Below are 17,943 nucleotides of genomic sequence, written 5' to 3' on the forward strand. Positions count from 1 at the left end.
TTATGTAACCTGCCACATCCCCACTCCCCCATAGGCATGTTCCCTAAGTAAATTTCTTGCACATCTAATCCTGTCTTGGCGTCTGCTTTCTTGGAGAACCTGAACTGACACCTGGGTCATTCACTAGTGCCCCTTCGATCTAGGCAAGCAGGGTCCTTGGACCAGCCCCATGCATCATTTGGCCCTGTCCTTTAGAGTGCCCTCTCCAAACCTTCTTAGTCCTCCTCTGCCAGGCTGATGGTGCCACCGAGGTGGGGGTCCTGGGCCTGCCTGAGACTTAGGTGGACGGCAGTTCCCATTTCCTACTTTAGAACACTCTCCAATTCTCCGTATCAGATGCTCTGAAGAGCTCTGAGCCCTGTGCCTATGAGGTTGTCCTGGGGCACCCTTGTCAGGAGCATTTGCAGGAGGGGAACGCCTGAACTGAGGCTCCAGCTCGCCTCCTAGGTATTTCCTCTGGATGGGTGAGATTGCGCCATCAGGGCAGTACTCACAGGCTGACTCTGGATGACTCCCACTCACATCAGATACAGGATGGTTCAGTGCTCTTGGCGAACAACAGTCTATCACAGACCCTTGGTTTGAGCAGCATTGGTGGCCCACACAACAGCTGTCCCTCCTCCATGTCCATGTCAGGCAATCTCCTGGAGGCTGTGGAAAGGCCTCTGAGGGTTTTCTCGCCATCATTCCGTGTTGCCAGTGCATCCTTCCAATGCAGGTCCTCTCTTGATTCCAGTCACTGTGATGATGCCATGCTCCCCTGAGGCTCAGGCTATGCTGGAGGAGGGATGAACATTCCTTGCTGAATGGGACCCTCTGGTTGCTTCCCCCAGGGCTCCTGGCTGTCCTCCCATTGCTGGTGGTGTGTGAAGGCAACATGCGAAGAGAACACATTTCAGGGATGTAGGATTAAAACCTAAAGGGTTAAGAGAACACAGGTTTGGAAAATAGGTTCTTCTACCTTTACCAATATACTAAAAAATTCACTTTTGTGGGGAAATAATTAATTTTCACATGAAAATAATTTTTTTTCACCACACATAGTTACAAAACATTTTTTCTTGTGATGAGAACTTTCAAATCTACTCTCCTAGATACTTTCAAATATGCAATACAGGATTATTAACTATAGTCACCATACTGTACATTACATCTCATGACTTGCTCATTTTATAACTGGAAATTTGTACCTTTTGACCTGCTGAACTATAAAATTTGAAATACATTTTACGACCAGAAGATGACTTATTGTTCACATTTTTGTGCATGCTGCAGGGACGACCTGGGATTATAGTCATCATCAACAAAGCATGGCGACAACCTTGAGAGAGTCGGTGGAAGCCAGTACACACAGATGCGGGGTAGATGAGGCAGCCTCCTGAGTAATGGTATGACCACCATTAAATCCATGGCATTAGGAAGCTGAGGAGGCAAGACGATCTATGTTGTTTCAATACAAACAAGCCCAGAAGAGCCATGGAATTATGAGTAATAATCATGCTGCATGAGAGATACAATTAGCCAAGATTTTGAACAAAAGAGATGGTTCCTGGACCTGAACAGAAAGAAATGGTACCTGGACACTAAGAAGAATCTTTATAAAGACAGGACAATAAATACATTTGTAAGTGTATCTTCTCTACTCATAACTCTAAATCAATCACTCAGACAATCACTACGCTTCACAGGGGCCCATGAATTTTGTAATACATTTAAAATTTTTTTTTATGTTTTATTGTTCACTTACAGTTGACATTCAATATTATTTGTATTAGTTTCAGCTGTATAGCACAGTGGTTAAATAATTATTTACTTCACAAAGTGTTTTTCCCAATATTTACAGTACCCACCTGGCACCATCCAATTATTACAATATTACTGACTTGTAAGACATTACTAATAAAATTGCTTATGGTAGACAGGAGCTCCACAGAAATAAATCAATAAATATCTTCCTGGGGTTTATGAACATTTACCAAGTTCTAATATGAACAAGAATTGTGCTAGATATCATGAATACAAAAAAGAATAATGCACAATCCTGGACTCCATGTAACCCACAGTTAAAGTTGTAGCAAAGTACAGATATAGCCAGGGCCCTGTGGCAGGGAAATAGCTAGGGCCCAGTGGAAGGGACAGAGAGAGGGACAGTGGCAGGGGCATAGCCAGGGCCCAGTGGCAGGGAAATAGCTAGGGCCCAGTGGAAGGGACATAGCCAAGGCCCTGTGGCAGGGACATAGCCAGGGTCCTGTGGCAGGGACATAGCCAGGGTCCTGTGGCAGGGAAATAGCTAGGGCCCAGTGGAAGGGACAGAGAGAGGGCCCAGGGGCAGGGACATAGCCAGGGCCCAGTGGCAGGGGCATAGCCAGGGCCCTGTGGCAGAGACATAGCCAGGGCCCAGTGACAGGGACATAGCCAGGGCCCTGTGGCAGAGACATAGCCAGGGCCCTGTGGCAGGGAAATAGCCAGGGCCCAGTGGCAGGGACAGAGAGAGAGCCCAGTGGGAGGGGCATAGACAGGGCCCTGTGGAAGGGACATAGCCAGGGCCCAGTGACAGGGACATAGCCAAGGCCCTGTGGCAGAGACATAGCCAGGGCCCTGTGGCAGAGACATAGCCAGGGCCCAGTGACAGGGACATAGCCAGGGCCCTGTGGCAGAGACATAGCCAGGGCCCTGTGGAAGAGACATAGCCAGGGCCCTGTGGCAGAGACATAGCCAGGGCCCAGTGACAGGGACATAGCCAGGGCCCTGTGGCAGAGACATAGCCAGGGCCCTGTGGCAGGGACATAGCCAGGGCCCTGTGGCAGAGACATAGCCAGGGCCCTGTGGCAGGGACATAGCCAAGGCCCTGTGGCAGGGACATAGCCAGGGCCCTGTGGCAGAGACATAGCCAGGGCCATGTGGCAGAGACATAGCCAGGGCCCAGTGACAGGGACATAGCCAGGGCCCAGTGACAGGGACATAGCCAGGGCCCTGAGGCAGGGACATAGCCAGGGCCCAGTGGAAGGGACATAGCCAGGGCCCTGTGGCAGGGACATAGCCAGGGCCCTGTGGCAGGGACATAGCCAGGGCCCTGTGGCAGGGACATAGCCAGGGCCCTGTGGCAGGAACATAGCCAGGGCCCAGTGACAGGGACATAGAGAGGGGAGATGCAGAGAGCACATGGAATATAATGCTCCCTGTTAGACCTCAGAAAGGCAACAATGAGAACCACTCTCTCCGAGAGTGGTTTAATGGGATTTTTCAGCCATCTTCTGAGTCCAAGTTTCTTCTCCTTTGATTAAACTTCTCTTTGCTCACGTCTCCATGGATCAAAGATTCTGGTAAGATACCTATGGAAGGATGGGAGAAACGCAGGTCTGTCTGTACAAACAGCCTGCTCTGAAGTCACCAAAATGACACCAGAGAAAGGATTGCTTGGCCAGCCTCCCTCTCTTTCTGTTTTAGCTTCAGAGTCTGGGTGGAGTAATAAGGCACTCTTGCAAGGATGACCCACGGCCCCACATCATCCATCACAGTAAAAGTCTACATGGAAATAGAGGTCTCTCAGGGGAAGGAGCGAAGGGGAACGATGAAGTCACGGGGTTCTCCTGGCTTTTCCTTTGCTTTGGGGGCAGAGTCAGCTGGGAGTCTCCACAAACATGAGATTTCCAGCCCATCAGTCATCCTACAAGCCCCACAGGCGTCTCATCATCAGGCAAAATGTGAGAATACCGAACTGCAGGGCTGTCTGAGGACACACAGTATCGGGGAGCAACACCGAGAAAGAATTACCTATTATTTCATTTATATGAGATACTTACTAGTAGAGAAGTCAAATTCATTGAGACAGAAAGTAGATGGTGGGTGCAGGGCCTGGGGGAGAGGATGGGGAGGTAGTGTTTAATGAGGATAGTCTCAGCTTTACAAGATCAGAGAGTTCTGGAGGTGGATGGTGGTGCTGCTCACACGACACTATGATGTATTTAACTTATAAGCACTCAACAGTACACTTAAAATAGTTTAGATGATAAATTTATGTTATGTGTACTTTATCACAATGAAAAAATTTGGAAAAAAAGGATGAAACACATGCTGATACATGCTGTAGCAAGGGTGAACCTCGAAAACATGCTAAAGTGAGGGAAGCCAGACACAAAGGTCACAGTATGTGATTCCATTTATATAAAAAATCCAGAATAGATAAATCATAGGGATGGAAAGCAGATTGGTGGTTGTCCGGCCAGGGGGAGGGGGAATGAGGGGGTACCCTGCTTAACCATAGTTTGCTTCTGAGGTGATGAAAACGTAGAGCTGGAATGGGGTGCTTGTGCAACATCGTGAATGTACTAAATGCCACTAAATGATTACTTTAAAATGGTTAAGTTTATGTTGTGTGAATTTCCCCTCCATAAATTATTTTTTCAAAGTACAAAAAAAAAAAAAAATGCCAGTCAGGCTGGTGGGTGTGAGTGAGAATAAAAATAACCAGGCCGGGAGGCTGGGCCCGGTCCGGAGGTGGAATTTGCCCAGATCTTCCCAGCTCCTGAGGGTCTTCTCTGGGGACCTAACCACAATCCGAGCATAGACCCACCTGCTGGCTCCAGCCACTCTGTCCTCCAGAGCCACGCATGGCAGCCACTCTCCTCCCTCTCCCTGGGCTCCTGCACTTACTCCTACAAAGTCAGGCCTATTTGCAGAGACACCAAGGATGTAGCCTGGGTCAGAGCAGCAGTGTCAGGGAAAACGCAACCTGTGCGGCTGCTCCACTGAGGGCCAGCCAGGCGTCCTCGGCTTTCTGACCACGACCTCCACTTGGCAATGCCACAGTGGGCCCCTGGGGCACCGCAGAGGCCTCGGATGGCTGCTCAGGGCTGCGTGGGCCAGTGAGGGAAAGGGGGAGAGCAGGGCCCCTGGCTGCCCGGTGGGAAGATGAGACCTGTCGGTGGGGAAGTGACGTGAGGGCAGGGAGAGGGCGGCAGCCTGAGGAAGAAGCTACTCTACTGTAAGATGTTTTGTTTTTTAGAGAGAAGACAAACACCTGAAATAATTTTTAAAAAATCCTTTGGTGAGGGAAACACTGACTGCACATGAAGGGGTAGGGAAGGGCAGTGTGCCAGGGAGGTGGGGGTGGGGGGAAGGGGGGAATGTCCAGATCCACGGGGAGAGTCAGCCAGGGAGCCAGGGGAAAGCTGGTGTGTGGGCAGTGTTTGAAGGTGGAGGGTGAGAAATTCCAGGAAGCACAGAGCAGATGCCTTAATCTTCTAAGTGGGAAAGGAGGCAACATCAAAACTGACAGGGGGCTTTGGGGGTGGAGGCAGGGCTGAGAGGTGAGGCTAGGTAATTCCCCGGTGGCCACAGAGGGCCTAGAATAGGACGTCCTGGATGAGTGACAGCAGTGTTTGCCAAGCTTGCTGGCCAGGAATGTCACCATGTGCATTGCCCAGCTCCTCCCCTGGAGATGGAGTCAGTACACAGGATGGATGGGACCAAAATCTGCATGATGAGGACAGCCTGAGGATGTACTTAACGCCAGGCAAGTTTAAAGAGACGGTGAATTAAAGAAGTGTTGAGCAGCAGGGAGAGGCGGGCTAAAGGGAAATTGAGGGGGATAATTCAGTATCCTTCTCACAGCAAAACTCTGTGGCCCAGAGAGTTTGGAGCATTTGGAGAAAATGCTCCAAATGCTCCAAAGCCCATTTGGAGAAAACGGGTGGTGGGGTTTAGCCGTAACAGTGGGATCTATGCAAGAGACTGGAATCTACTCAGGAGGGTGAGGTCTATCTACTAGGCAGGGGTCTTTAAGGAGAGTGCAGTGGCACGTCCAGGGCATGGGGGTGCAGGGTGTGGTGGTAACTGTGAGCAGTCCGAATGCTTGACCTTGGACCCACACTGGGCAGAGGACAGAGTGAAAGCAAGAGAGAACTGACAGATGATGAGAACAGGAAAAGTGGACGGAGCAGGGTCAAGATCCTGAGGTCAGTGAGGATGAGGAAACGGGAGAGGCTTGGGTAGAAGATGGGAATTTCAGAGTTAAACATCGGGGAGTTTGCGTGTATGCATCACTGCTCATCTGGGAGAGGCATATTCCCAGGCCACCGATCAGACCGAGCACATCTTCCGGAGGCAGCGTTTTACACATATATTTGGGGAGGAAATTATTTTTATATTATAATAAACACATTCCATTGATTCACATGAAATTGTAAGATTTTTTTCAAAAAGACTTCAAAGACTTTTCTCTTGGCTGCTTCGGGCTGCATGCCCGGGTTCGGGTTCCTCTGTGGTTAGCGGGACTCAAGAGGAGGCGTTTGAGCAGCGCTGCTGAGGAACCTGCCCAGTAAAGCAGACGCCGGGCCCGGCACTGAGAGCAGGACCTCTCAGCAGGGCCAGCTTTGACCCCGTGATTATCGGAACTTCATGACATTGCCAATAATTCCATAGCCATTTATATAAATAAAAATGGTTACTTGATGTGACCAAAACCTAAATCTCAGGTTCACTTTGGAGGTCTCTCCCTCACCACCACCTCTACCATATGGCCTCCAGGGGGCACTGCTCTCCCTTCTAAACTCTATCCCCAAGACAAAGGCCACTTCTTGGCTTCCTAAAGCATCACTAAGTCAGGCTTAGAACAAAAAGACTTTTAAAAGAAGTAACCATAGAAAGACACATGAATCTGGGCAGTATAGCCCCTTGTCCCCTGAAAGGTGGCCCCAGACCAGCAGTATTAAAATCACCTTGGAGCTTGAGGCTTCCCTGGCCCCAACCAGACCTATTGAATCAGAATTGGCATTTTAACAAGATTGCCCCAGGTGATCTGAGTGCACACAATAATTAGAAGCTCCGGTCTAGTGGGCATGATTCTGCTTATTGAGCATCTGCCTCCCTAACCTCAGCAAGCTGGGACCGTCTGAGTAACACCCTCCCCAGGAACGCCCTCTTAGACCCTCCACTCCTCAAAAATAGACAGAAGGCTTGGCCCTCCCAGTAATACCTCCCTGCCTGTGGGCCCCCTTTTACTCTCAGGGTGTATTAGCTATCTACTGCTGTGTGACAAATGACCCCCAAACTTAATTTAAAACAACAAACATTTATTATCTCACCATTTCTCTGGGCTAGGAGCCTGGGCATGGCCTAGCTGGGAAACTCTGACACCGGGTCTTCTCAACAGGCTGCAGTGTCAGCAGTGGAAACGGCTCCACTGCGAGCATTTCACTCTCGAGCTCACTCCTGTTGGGAAATCAGGCAGCCTCAGGTCCCAGCTGGCTACTGGTCAGACACGTTAATCCTCTGTCACGTGGTTCTCTCTGCAGCGTTAATCACAACAGAATAGCTTGCTTCCTTCAGAGCATGAGCTCTGGAAGGTGAGAGGGCACAGTAGAGAGATATTGACAGGGCAAGCAAGTCAGAAGTCACAGTCTTTTGTAACCAAACCTTGGGAGTGACATTCCATCACTTGTTTTCATGCGCTGTTAGTTAGAAGCAAGTCACTAGGTCCAGCTCAGGCTGACAAGAGCGGATTACTGGGGTGTAAATACCAGGGATCACTGGTATTGACAGTGGGGATCACTGGGAACATTTAGCCGCCTCCCTCTGGTAGTGATCTCACATGTAAGGGGCATGTCCCAACAGGGCAACATATCAGAATACAAGACAGTAACCTCCACCATCATCCCTTAAGAATGACAGACATCCAGTAACAGCAGGTTTATTCCCTCTTATAGCAGCTTTCAGAGTGATTCCACAATAACATCACTTGGGGAACATTAAGAATAATAATGGGGGGGGGGGGATAAAAACACTAATGCAAGTCAATTGAATCAGAACCTCCAGGCACTGTTTTTGTTTTGTTTTAGTTTTGTTTTCAATTTCTGGGCTGATTTCAGAAAGAGATGGGGTTGAGAATTACTGTCTCAGATGAACAATTTCAAATGCTGTAATGCCAGGGCTGGGGTGGAGGTCACTGGGACAGAAGAAGGTATGGGCTGGGCAGCTTGGGATTTCGATGGGTGACCTGCTGTGGAATATGGACAGGAAAAGTCAGCAGGAGATATAGGCCTTAAGGAGTCTGCGCTCATCTGAGAGGTGAGGGGATAAGACAGACGAAAGAGAAATGGCTTCACACACTGCCTTCCAGAGGTTAGGCTGGATGACTTTTGTAACAGTTAGGAAGAAAGGAAGGAAAAGAGGAGGGAGGCAGGGGGTGAAGGTAGAAAAAGAAACCTGTCTATTTAAAAACTTGTCCTCAACTCCAGCTGATGGCTTCAAGGAAATGAAAATAGAAAATGAAGAAGACTGAACCAATAAAAGTGCCTTATGGTCTTTTATCCTATGTCCATAGACGTACAGAAAGTCAGAGCTGGAGAGGCCCTGTAGAGTACCAGGCCACCTTCATGTTATGAATGAAGAAAACGAGGCACAGAGGGTCATGGGAGGGGGCATGGCATTGCTGGGATTAGAACTCACACCCTTGAACCTGAGCCCAGAGCTCAAATCGCAGGCTTCCCACATACACCACATCTCTGGGCAGGGTGGGTTTCACCCTTCCCCTTCACACCAGCGTGAGAAGGAGACTTACTGAAGAATGGGTCCAAGGAGATAACATGCCTTGTCTTACAGGGCACTGTGTCGTTGGAGAGTGTCTTTCACAGAAACATTTCAACAAGGGTGAGCCCACAGGGGGTGGGTGGTTCTCCGTTAATTTACTGTTTGATGGCAACAGTCACGGGGGTGATGACAGTCTTGAGGTCTAACAAGCTCCCTGCTTATTGGAGGGCAGGAGTCTAAGTCTGAGCCACAGTCCGAGTCTGAGACGGGCCTTAACCGCTGCTCTGCCCTCAGTTTTGTCCACAGTAAGACGGCCCTTCTCCAGGCAGGTCCAACCTTTACCTCTCCTCCCCTGCCTCTCCCGCCTAATCGGAATCTTACCCGCTGTTCTCATCCTCAGGGACAGTCACTCCCCTCCCGTTGCCATGGCCACCAGCCTCACCCAGAGCATACCAGCCATGCTGTTCCCAGCCTCTGGCTGCCACCCAGGCAGATGCAGAGCAGTTGGGGAAGAAAACAGCCTCCTCGGAAAGCTGGTCCAAGGCTGCTTGGAGGGACTCTCCGCTGTGGGCTGAGTCTTCCCCTTCGGTCATTTTGGCTGCCGGCTGTGCCTGGGCGGTGATTGGTCCTGTCTCTCCCTGCACCGGCTTCTCGGGAGCCTCTGACCCAAATCTCCTAGCGCTAAATAAGGCTGTTCCCAGGGCTCAGGAGCCTGGCTGGGTACCAAACACTGAGAACTGAGAACGGCACCAGTTGCCGCCAGTTCACATCTCTAAAGTCTTAAGAGAGTGGTGAGAAGTGCGTCCCGAGAGCTCTCCTGGAAAGAGAAATCCGTGGCGGAGAAGCCAAAGAAGCACCAGAGGCATAGAGATGGACTCCCTTTAAAAACAAACAGACACACCCGCCCGTGTGTCCTGGCCTAAAGGACAGCCATCCGGGGGCTACGCTGGCCCAGGCTTGCTTCACCGCCAGCCATTGCAGCAGCGAGGCCAGGGGAGGACCCTGCAGTGCATGCCAGCACTGCCAAGTGGCAGCTGTCTCTAGGGTGGACGACCTGCTTTACCCGGGTCCGGATTCTGGCCAGCACCCTCCAGTGAGAAAAGGCAAGGCACAGCGCAGCACAGAAATGCAGAATGCTGTTTTCCCTGTGCATCCCTCTCCCCCTCCACTGGTGCTCACAAATCACCCGCTGGTCCCTGCCCCGGTTTCCAGTAGGTGTCCACAGAGTTACAGAGCCTGGCCTGGGATCAGGGTGGGGGGCAGGGGTGTGCTCACAGATGTGACAAGGGATGGGGACAGGAGAGTAGCAGCTACTTCTGCTGGCCAAACTACAGCAGTTCCAACCACCTTCTGCTGTCCAGGGCCATGGACCACCCTTCCCCCTCCCCCCACCCCCCACCCCCGTCCCCCACCACCCCCTGCCCAAGGCACTGATGTCCTGCCCAGAGGGATTTTGTTGAAGGTCATGTGTCTTTGTTAAAAAGTTGCTAATAAATGGAGCTGAGCTGCTTGGGGGAAGAAGGTGCTTTATTCTTTTGTAGAAGTAATTTAGGCCTGCCCAGTGTGGCTCAGTGGTTGAGCATCGACCTATGAACCAGGAGGTCATGGTTCAATTCCCGGTCAGGGTACATGCCTAGGTTTCGGACTCCATCCCCAGTATGGGGCGTGCAGGAGGCAGCTGATCAATGATTCTCTCTCATCATTGATGTGTCTCCCTCTCTCTTTCTTCCTCTCTGAAATCAATATAATATATACATATATATTTTTTAAAGAAGTAATTTAGAAAATTATCTCTTTCCAGTGGGAAAGAATAGAATCATAAGTTACTAACTAGTCAAAAATTAATGAAAATGATGCCAAAAGATGCTGTGGTCTGAATTTCTTCATAATTTTTAGTGCTCACTTGGAATGATTTTTTCAGCTTACTATTTAAGTTTAAGTATAAACATTTTCATAAAGATGCATGATTTAATTTTCAAGGGATATGTTTACCTCTATAGCTTATAAAGCAAGCCTCAACGACAAGCCTTAATATTCAGACCACATGGCCGTGAACCAGTCCCCATCAAACCATCACTCCCACCAACTGTAACAACATCCCCTGAAAGCAGGGTAAATAGATTCCAGGTTCGAAGATGGAAAACGAATGTTCAAAAGGTGGCAGCCATCACATCTCCCAGTAGAGCCGGCACAAACCCTCTGCTTCTCTTCCCATTCTCTCCATCATCCCCTCCCCTCTGGGCACCCACATACCCAATTTATTCAGAACGACTCCTGATCTCAATGAGGAATATTTAGATGACTAGAAGCTGAGGGTCCAGCAGGGAGAAGCCTCAATATGGCTGGACAAATTCAGCTGAAATATCTTCCGAAGTTGCTGGCACTCTTTGGAGACTTACTGTCTTTTGAAAGACAAGGACAGTTGGTAACTTCTTGCACCACCGAAGGTGAGCCCCCTATGCACACAAGCACTTTCTCCCTCCCCAGCACATGGCTGTTATCTCTCCGTCACTCAGACTCACGTGCACTGTGCTTGGCCTCGCCCCAATCCCCCGAGGGACAGCTGCTCCAAGGCCCAGCCTGACACCAAGCAGCTGGATGAGCAATGTTCTCCACTGCGAGCAGGGGGCGGGCTGGGCTGCCTGTGGGTGAATCATGAGAGTCTGACTTGGAAGACAGATCAGAACCATGAGGGAACTCCACCGCATGAAGGCGTGGAGGGAGATTTACCACTTTCCAAATAGATAGCAGAAAATTCAAGGTTTTCGTTTGTTTGTTTGACTGCGTTTCAAGTATTTGGAAGGCTTACATGTAACTAACTGGCAGCTGCTGACTTCCTGAGCCTTTAAAAAATAACAAGTGTAGCCCTGGCCAGTGTGACTCAGTTGGCTGAGCATCACCTCATGACCGGTTTGAGTGCAGGTCAGGGACCATACCTAGGTTTCGGGTTCCATCCCGGTAGGGTTTGCTTGTGGGAGGCAACTGATTGATGTTTCTCTCTCACATGAATGTTTCTCCCTTCCTCTCTTTCTAAAAATCAGTAAAACATATGTTTTAAAATCTTTATTTAAAAAAAAAAAGTATATTAGGGCACAGATCTAAAGTTCAATAGATGTCAGTTCGGATGTGGCTCTGCCACTTACCAGCTGTGCTACCCTATAAGTCACTTACCCTCTTGGCGCCTTCACCTCTGAAACACATTACACATAAGCATGTCAAACCCCTGGCCCGAGGGCCACATGCCTCATTTATTTGGTCCGTGTTGGCCTTTGAGTTTGACATGCTTACATTATATCTTTTCCTACTGCCTTGGTTTGAGGTTTAAATGAAAGAATTCGTGGGGTAGGCAGGGGCAGTATCTGTTCGGAGTGGTTGGCACATGAGAAGTGCTCAATAAATCTGCTCTGAATAAGTGAATGCCTATACTTCCAGTGTCTGCCATGGAGTAGTTACTCAATGAGTACTGATTTTTGTCCCTTTCCTTTCCCAGATGAGCAGCCACTAGAGAGCTGGTTCCAATAACCTCGAGACCAAGCCAAAAATACAGCTTCTCAGAGGGGCCTGGCCACCTCTGCCAGATGCTGGGGGGGGGGGGGGGGGCGGTTCAGCTGACTAACTAGTTGGCAGCTTTGTGCAGAGTGATTACAGCTCTTCTGAACCTTAATTTTCTCCGTCTTTAACATGAGAGAGCTGGACTAGTTGTAAACAATTTATAGCATCAAAACTTTCTTCACAAGGAATCTTATACAGAAACCCCCCAACTGAATAAAATCACTCAGGGAGGGGATGAAGCCCCACTTCTGGGCGTGCTCAGCTCCCCAGCCCACCTGCTTTTAGAAGTTGAATGGAAGGCACCCCCTGAGGAAATCTAAGGTTCCTTGGAGCACAGTTAGAGAACCACGGGATTACATTCTAAATCTCTAAGTGTGACACTTTGTGATTGAGTGTTTACAGAGTAAATTGGGCACAGTTTTGAGAAAATTAGCTCAAGGCTGATGTGTAACACATCTCAGAGAGAACACAACCAAGGCTCTCCATGCCCAGCTCCTCAGACCTGCTGCCAGGGTAGAATCACCCGGCAGGAAGTTCCTTTTAACTGGCTTCAGCTGGAGACTCCGCAGCAGCAACTCTTCAGGACTGGGGGAGAGGGGAGAAGACGGGAAGTAATATGGGAAAATGCAATCTTACCCTGAAGAGAGTGTCAGGTGAACATAAACAATTAGAAACAGGACCTGCAATAAATTAGCCTGAGCAATAAGGGAGCGGTGAGATGCGGGGAAAGAGCCCGGGCAGGAAATCAGAACACCTAATCCCAGGCCCACGTTAACTGCTGACCCTGAGCAAATCACACCTGTGTCCCAATTACTTCTTTGATTGGGCCAGACCAGGTAACCTCTCTGGGACTTTTCCAGCCATGATTCTAGGAATTGCAGGCACTTAAGAATGTTGATAACAATGGTGTTCAACTCTCAGTACTGCCGTGCTTCACTAACGAAGAGATACATCCTGAGAAACGTGCCGGTAGGCAGTTTCGCTGTGCGAACATCGCAGCGTGCACTTACACCAGCCGAGATGATATTGCCTGCTACACACCTAGGCCGTATGGTACAATGGTTATACTATAGCCCATTGCTCCCACGCTACAAGCCAGTACAGCATGTTACTATACTGACTCCTGTAGGCAACTGCAACACAATAGTACGTATTTGTGTATCAAAACATATCTAAACATAGAAAAGGTACAATATAAATACAAACGATAAAAATGGTATGCCTATAGAGGGCACTTATCATGAATGAAGTTCGCAGGACCAGAAGTTGCTCTGCATGAGTCAGTGAGTGAGTGAGTGGTGAGTGAATGTGAAAGTTAGGACATTACTTACTGTATACTATTGTAGACTTCATAAACACTGTACACAGGTTACAATAAATTTATAAAAATATTTTTCTTTCTTCAATAATAAACTTACATAACAACTTTACTTTAAAACTTTAATTTTTTAAAAACTTGTTTACTCCTTTTTATTAACAATTAGCTTAAAAAATAAATATATTATACAGCTGTGCAAGAATATTTTTAGATCCTATTCTATCATTAATTTTTTTAACTTTTTAAACTTTTTGGTTAAAAACTAAAACACAAGCACACACTTTATCCTAGGCCCACACAGGGCCAGGATCATCAGCATCCCTGTCTCCACCTTCACCTCCTGTCACACAGGGAGCTGTCATCTGTGATAGCAGTGCCTTCCTCTGGAACTCCTCCTCAGGGACCTGCCTGAGGCTCTTCTTGACGAGGTGTCACTCTTTTCAGAAATATGTCCATGGTGGTTCGCTTCTTTTTGTCGTCATGGATTTGCCTTTAAACAGATGATGCACCATGGACATTTCTATTAATGAATACCGTTTGGCGTTGGGGTCCATAGGATCTTGTTAAGGTCTGCAAAAGTGTCTGCTAAGTCCTTCACTGTGAATTTTCTTCAAGGCTCTTCTTCTTCTTCTTCTTCTTCTTCTTCTTCTTCTTCTTCTTCTTCTTCTTCTTCTTCTTCTTCTCTTGCAGGTTCCTTTTCTCTTGCCTCGTCTTTAGCTATGCAGATCATTCCAGTTCCTACAACTTCTCCTTAGTCAACTCCTCAGGTACCAGCTCTAGGATCTACTCAATGTCATTCTCATCCATGCCCAGGTTAAAGTTGTTTGCTCTCTCAACCACCACCTTGTTGATTTTTACAACCTCCTCATCTTTTGCAAATCTTTTGAAGTCATGGACTAACCTCTCGAGTGTCACTCCTTGGTGACCTCACCCCAAGCCCAAGCAAGGTTATTGCATCAGTGTCTTCTCAGTTCTAGCAATAGCCTGAGCAAAGGTCCTCCTCAGGTAATAGACCTTAAAAGCTGCTATAACTCCTTGATCCATTGGTTGGATCAAAGAGGTGGTATTTGGAGAGAGAAACATAACTTTGTATATTGGGCTAAAGATCACAGATAGAATGCAGACATCCAGGAACATTAAAAAAAAATAAGCAAAATCTTGAAAGGTATGTTATTCTCTAAACAGTATTTCTGTATTTCTCTGGCAGGGCAATTCAGAAGGGCATCTTGGTCCATGACTTTTTATTGCTCCTACAGTACACTGGCAGTGTGTGCTCATCATATACCTAGAGGCCCTGGGGTTCTCACTCTGCCAGATCACAAAGGGTTTCCATTGGTAGTCTGAAACATTGCCCCAAGCAAGAATTTAATCCTATCCTTAAAAGCCTTGAAACCTGGTTTTGACATGGCTTGGTTATGAATTCAAGTCCTTTTAGGCATCTGTTTCCAGGCGAGGGAGGTTTCATCCATATTGAATATTTGCTCTGGCAAGTAATTTTCCAACAATCAGTTTATCTAGAGTTTCCATAAATTCTTCAGTTGCCTTTACATCAGCATTCCAGACTCACCACTCACTTTCAAATTATGTCATGAATAACGATTAAAGCCCCCAGAGCTAGCAATGAAATCAACATTGTACTAATAGTTGGGTCCAACCTCGTCTTTCAACATCACAGACAAACTTTTTCCTTTGGCCATGATCATTGTAGTGCTGAGAGGGATCAGCCTCTGTGACTAGATTGAAGACTAGGTCATTAGAAGTTTCTCCATGTCTGATATAGGCCCTTCTCAAATTTTTATTAGTTTCATTGTCTTCACGGAAGCAGATCCTTTAACAGCCTCCGTCACTTTGTTTTTGTTCTTCAGTGTCATAGCTGTGGTGGAATGGTCGTGCCTGACTGGAGGGCATTACCCGTCACTGGTTTTCCACCTTTATAGTTCTAATCGCTTTTAATTTTGGTTCCAGGTTCATCAATCGATGTGGCCTCTTCTGGCAGCATTAGCAGTAGATTTTGCATACTTACAGAACAAAAAAACGTGAGATTAAATCAAGCATAAGATAAAATGATAACAATCAAGAGACATGGACAAAAGGAGATGTATGAGGCTGCTGCTAGGGTAACACAGAAACTGTTTTACAGCAAACATTTTTTATAAGTAGAAAGAGTATACTCTAAAATAACAATAAAAGTATAATATAGTAAATACATAAACCAGTTGTTTATTATCATTATCAAGTATTGTGTACTGTATGTAACTGTATGTGCAATACTTTTATATAACTGGCAGCACAGTAGTTTGTTTACACCAGCATTATCACAAACATGTGAATAATGTGTTGCAGTACAATGTTGCAATGGCTAAAATGTCACTAAGTGATAGAATATTTTCAGAAACATTATAATTTTATGGGACCACCATTGTATATGTAGTGTATTATCGACCAAAATATGTGGCTCATGACTGTATTAGCATTTTCCAACTACTTGTGTTCATTATCCTATCTAATAAGGAGGGGATATGCTAATTGACTGCCCCACCCTCAAAGATGGCAGTGCCCACAGCCACAAGATGGTGCCGCCCAGTCCGCTCAGTCCCGCAGGGGCGGCAGGCACTCAGCAAGGCCAGGCCCTCCCCCAGGCAGGCCCGGCCACTCCAAGCACCTGCATCTGGAGTCCCCCAGCCCCCTTAGCCCCCCAACCACCCAGGGCCGGCTCAAGGCTGCCCAGCTGCCCTGGGCCGGCCCGAGGTGCAGGCAAGCCTCAGATGGTGGCTGCCCAGCTGCCCACGGCCGCCCAAGGCTCAGGTAACCAGGGCTGGGCAAGGCTTGTGCTGCCGGCAGTGGCAGCAGTAGAGGTGTGATGGGGGCATCGCCTTCCCCTGATTGCCGGGTTGCCTCCCACCCCTGAGGGCTCCCAGGCTGTGAGAGGGAGCAGGCTAGGCTGAGGGAACCCCCCCACCCCCCGCTCCAGTGCATGAATTTTCATGCACCAGGCTTCTAGTCTCTAAATATTCAACTGTGACATTAGTAACACATCTTAGGTTATTGGCAAGGCTTGGGGTCTACATGTACGGAAAAGGGGGTGGCTTTGTGTCTGTAAGAGCAGTCTATACAACATCTCCCAGAGGTCTTTGCGCTATGATGAAAGCAATCTTGGCATATGTGAGCACTTACCAAGCCCAGGAAAGGTAAATAAACATTTGAAGGCCAGTAGAATTGTCTAATTACCTGCAAGGATTTGCTACAGCTCTTCTGCTTAGCTAATGTTTTCTGAGGTCACATTCTGAGAGTCTCATATTGACTATTTTTTTACTATTATTTTGTTCACCTTTTAAACTGAGTGTTCCTAAAGTTGGAAGAGAGACAGTGAGACTCAGTGGGTTAACTTAACCCTGTGTGTGACTGGACTACTACTTCATCAGGTCACGGGTGATTCTTACAAGAGAATCATCTACCCAAAGAGGGCAGTGCATGCACGTGGAGCTCTTTAAGGAGTGAGAATGTCGAGGCTAGGTCATTGTTTGGAATGGCACTCCATCTGGAGTCGGATTGCAGGTCCTGATTGCCAGCGTGGTCCCTTTAGTGTTCTTTAGCATCCAAGTCCAAAAATCTTATCAGGACTAAGTGGGTGGCCCCTAGTTTTATGTATCCACCTTCATCAATAGCATGGACCGAGACATGCAGCCAGGGAAGAAAAAGGGAGGTGAGGCAATCACTCATTATGAACAGACTGTCCTCCTATACACAGTAGAATGATTTCAACAGCAAGTAACAAAACACTCACCTCAAGCCAGCTTTAAAAGCAACGTTTTGTCAACAGAAATTGAAAAATAAAAGAAATTATTATTTTTTAAAGCAAGGACATTTTTACCTCAGATTATAAGAATTCTGGCCAGTTTCAAAGGGATGAAAACCATGATTAGCAATGTCATCAGGAACCAAGTTCTTCCAGCTCGTGGCTCTGCCATCCTCCAGGTGTTGGTGTCGGCCTCAAATAACTCACTCATCATCTCAAGACCCTTCGGCAGTCCTGGTTTCACATCCAGATCTGCAGGGCTTGCTTCATGGGCCATCGGTCTGTGCAGCTTCCCAAGGCCCTGGGTTAGGAGAGGCCCTACACTTGGTTTAATGCTTTGCTGTCGCCATCTTGAAACCCTTAATAATTGTATCTTTGAACTTGTGTTTTGTGAGTGAAGTTCTATAGGGCAGAGGAGCATGCACATGAGCAGAGAAGATACACACAATATGCGTGTCCACTCTTCCCTGCTGCCCCATCACGGGGAGTGTTCATGATGTCCCATGAGACTAGAACCCCAGTGGACCCACGGTGAGTTGGAGCCCAGCGAGACTCAAAGCTGGTACGAGGTAAGCGTGATAAGCCTATTCTGAGTAAGTGGCAGCATACACAACCCCTAGAGGCCACACTTTCTGTCCAAACCAGAACTTGCTTTGAACACAAAAAGAAAACAATAGAGTTCTAAGAAAACACAAAAGACCAACAAACCCTACATTATTCTTTCTAACTTGTGTTACTTCCCTCTAAT

The sequence above is a fragment of the Myotis nattereri genome (genome assembly GCF_964212035.1).
Source record: "Myotis nattereri genome assembly, chromosome: 3".
NCBI classification, from domain to species: domain Eukaryota; kingdom Metazoa; phylum Chordata; class Mammalia; order Chiroptera; family Vespertilionidae; genus Myotis; species Myotis nattereri.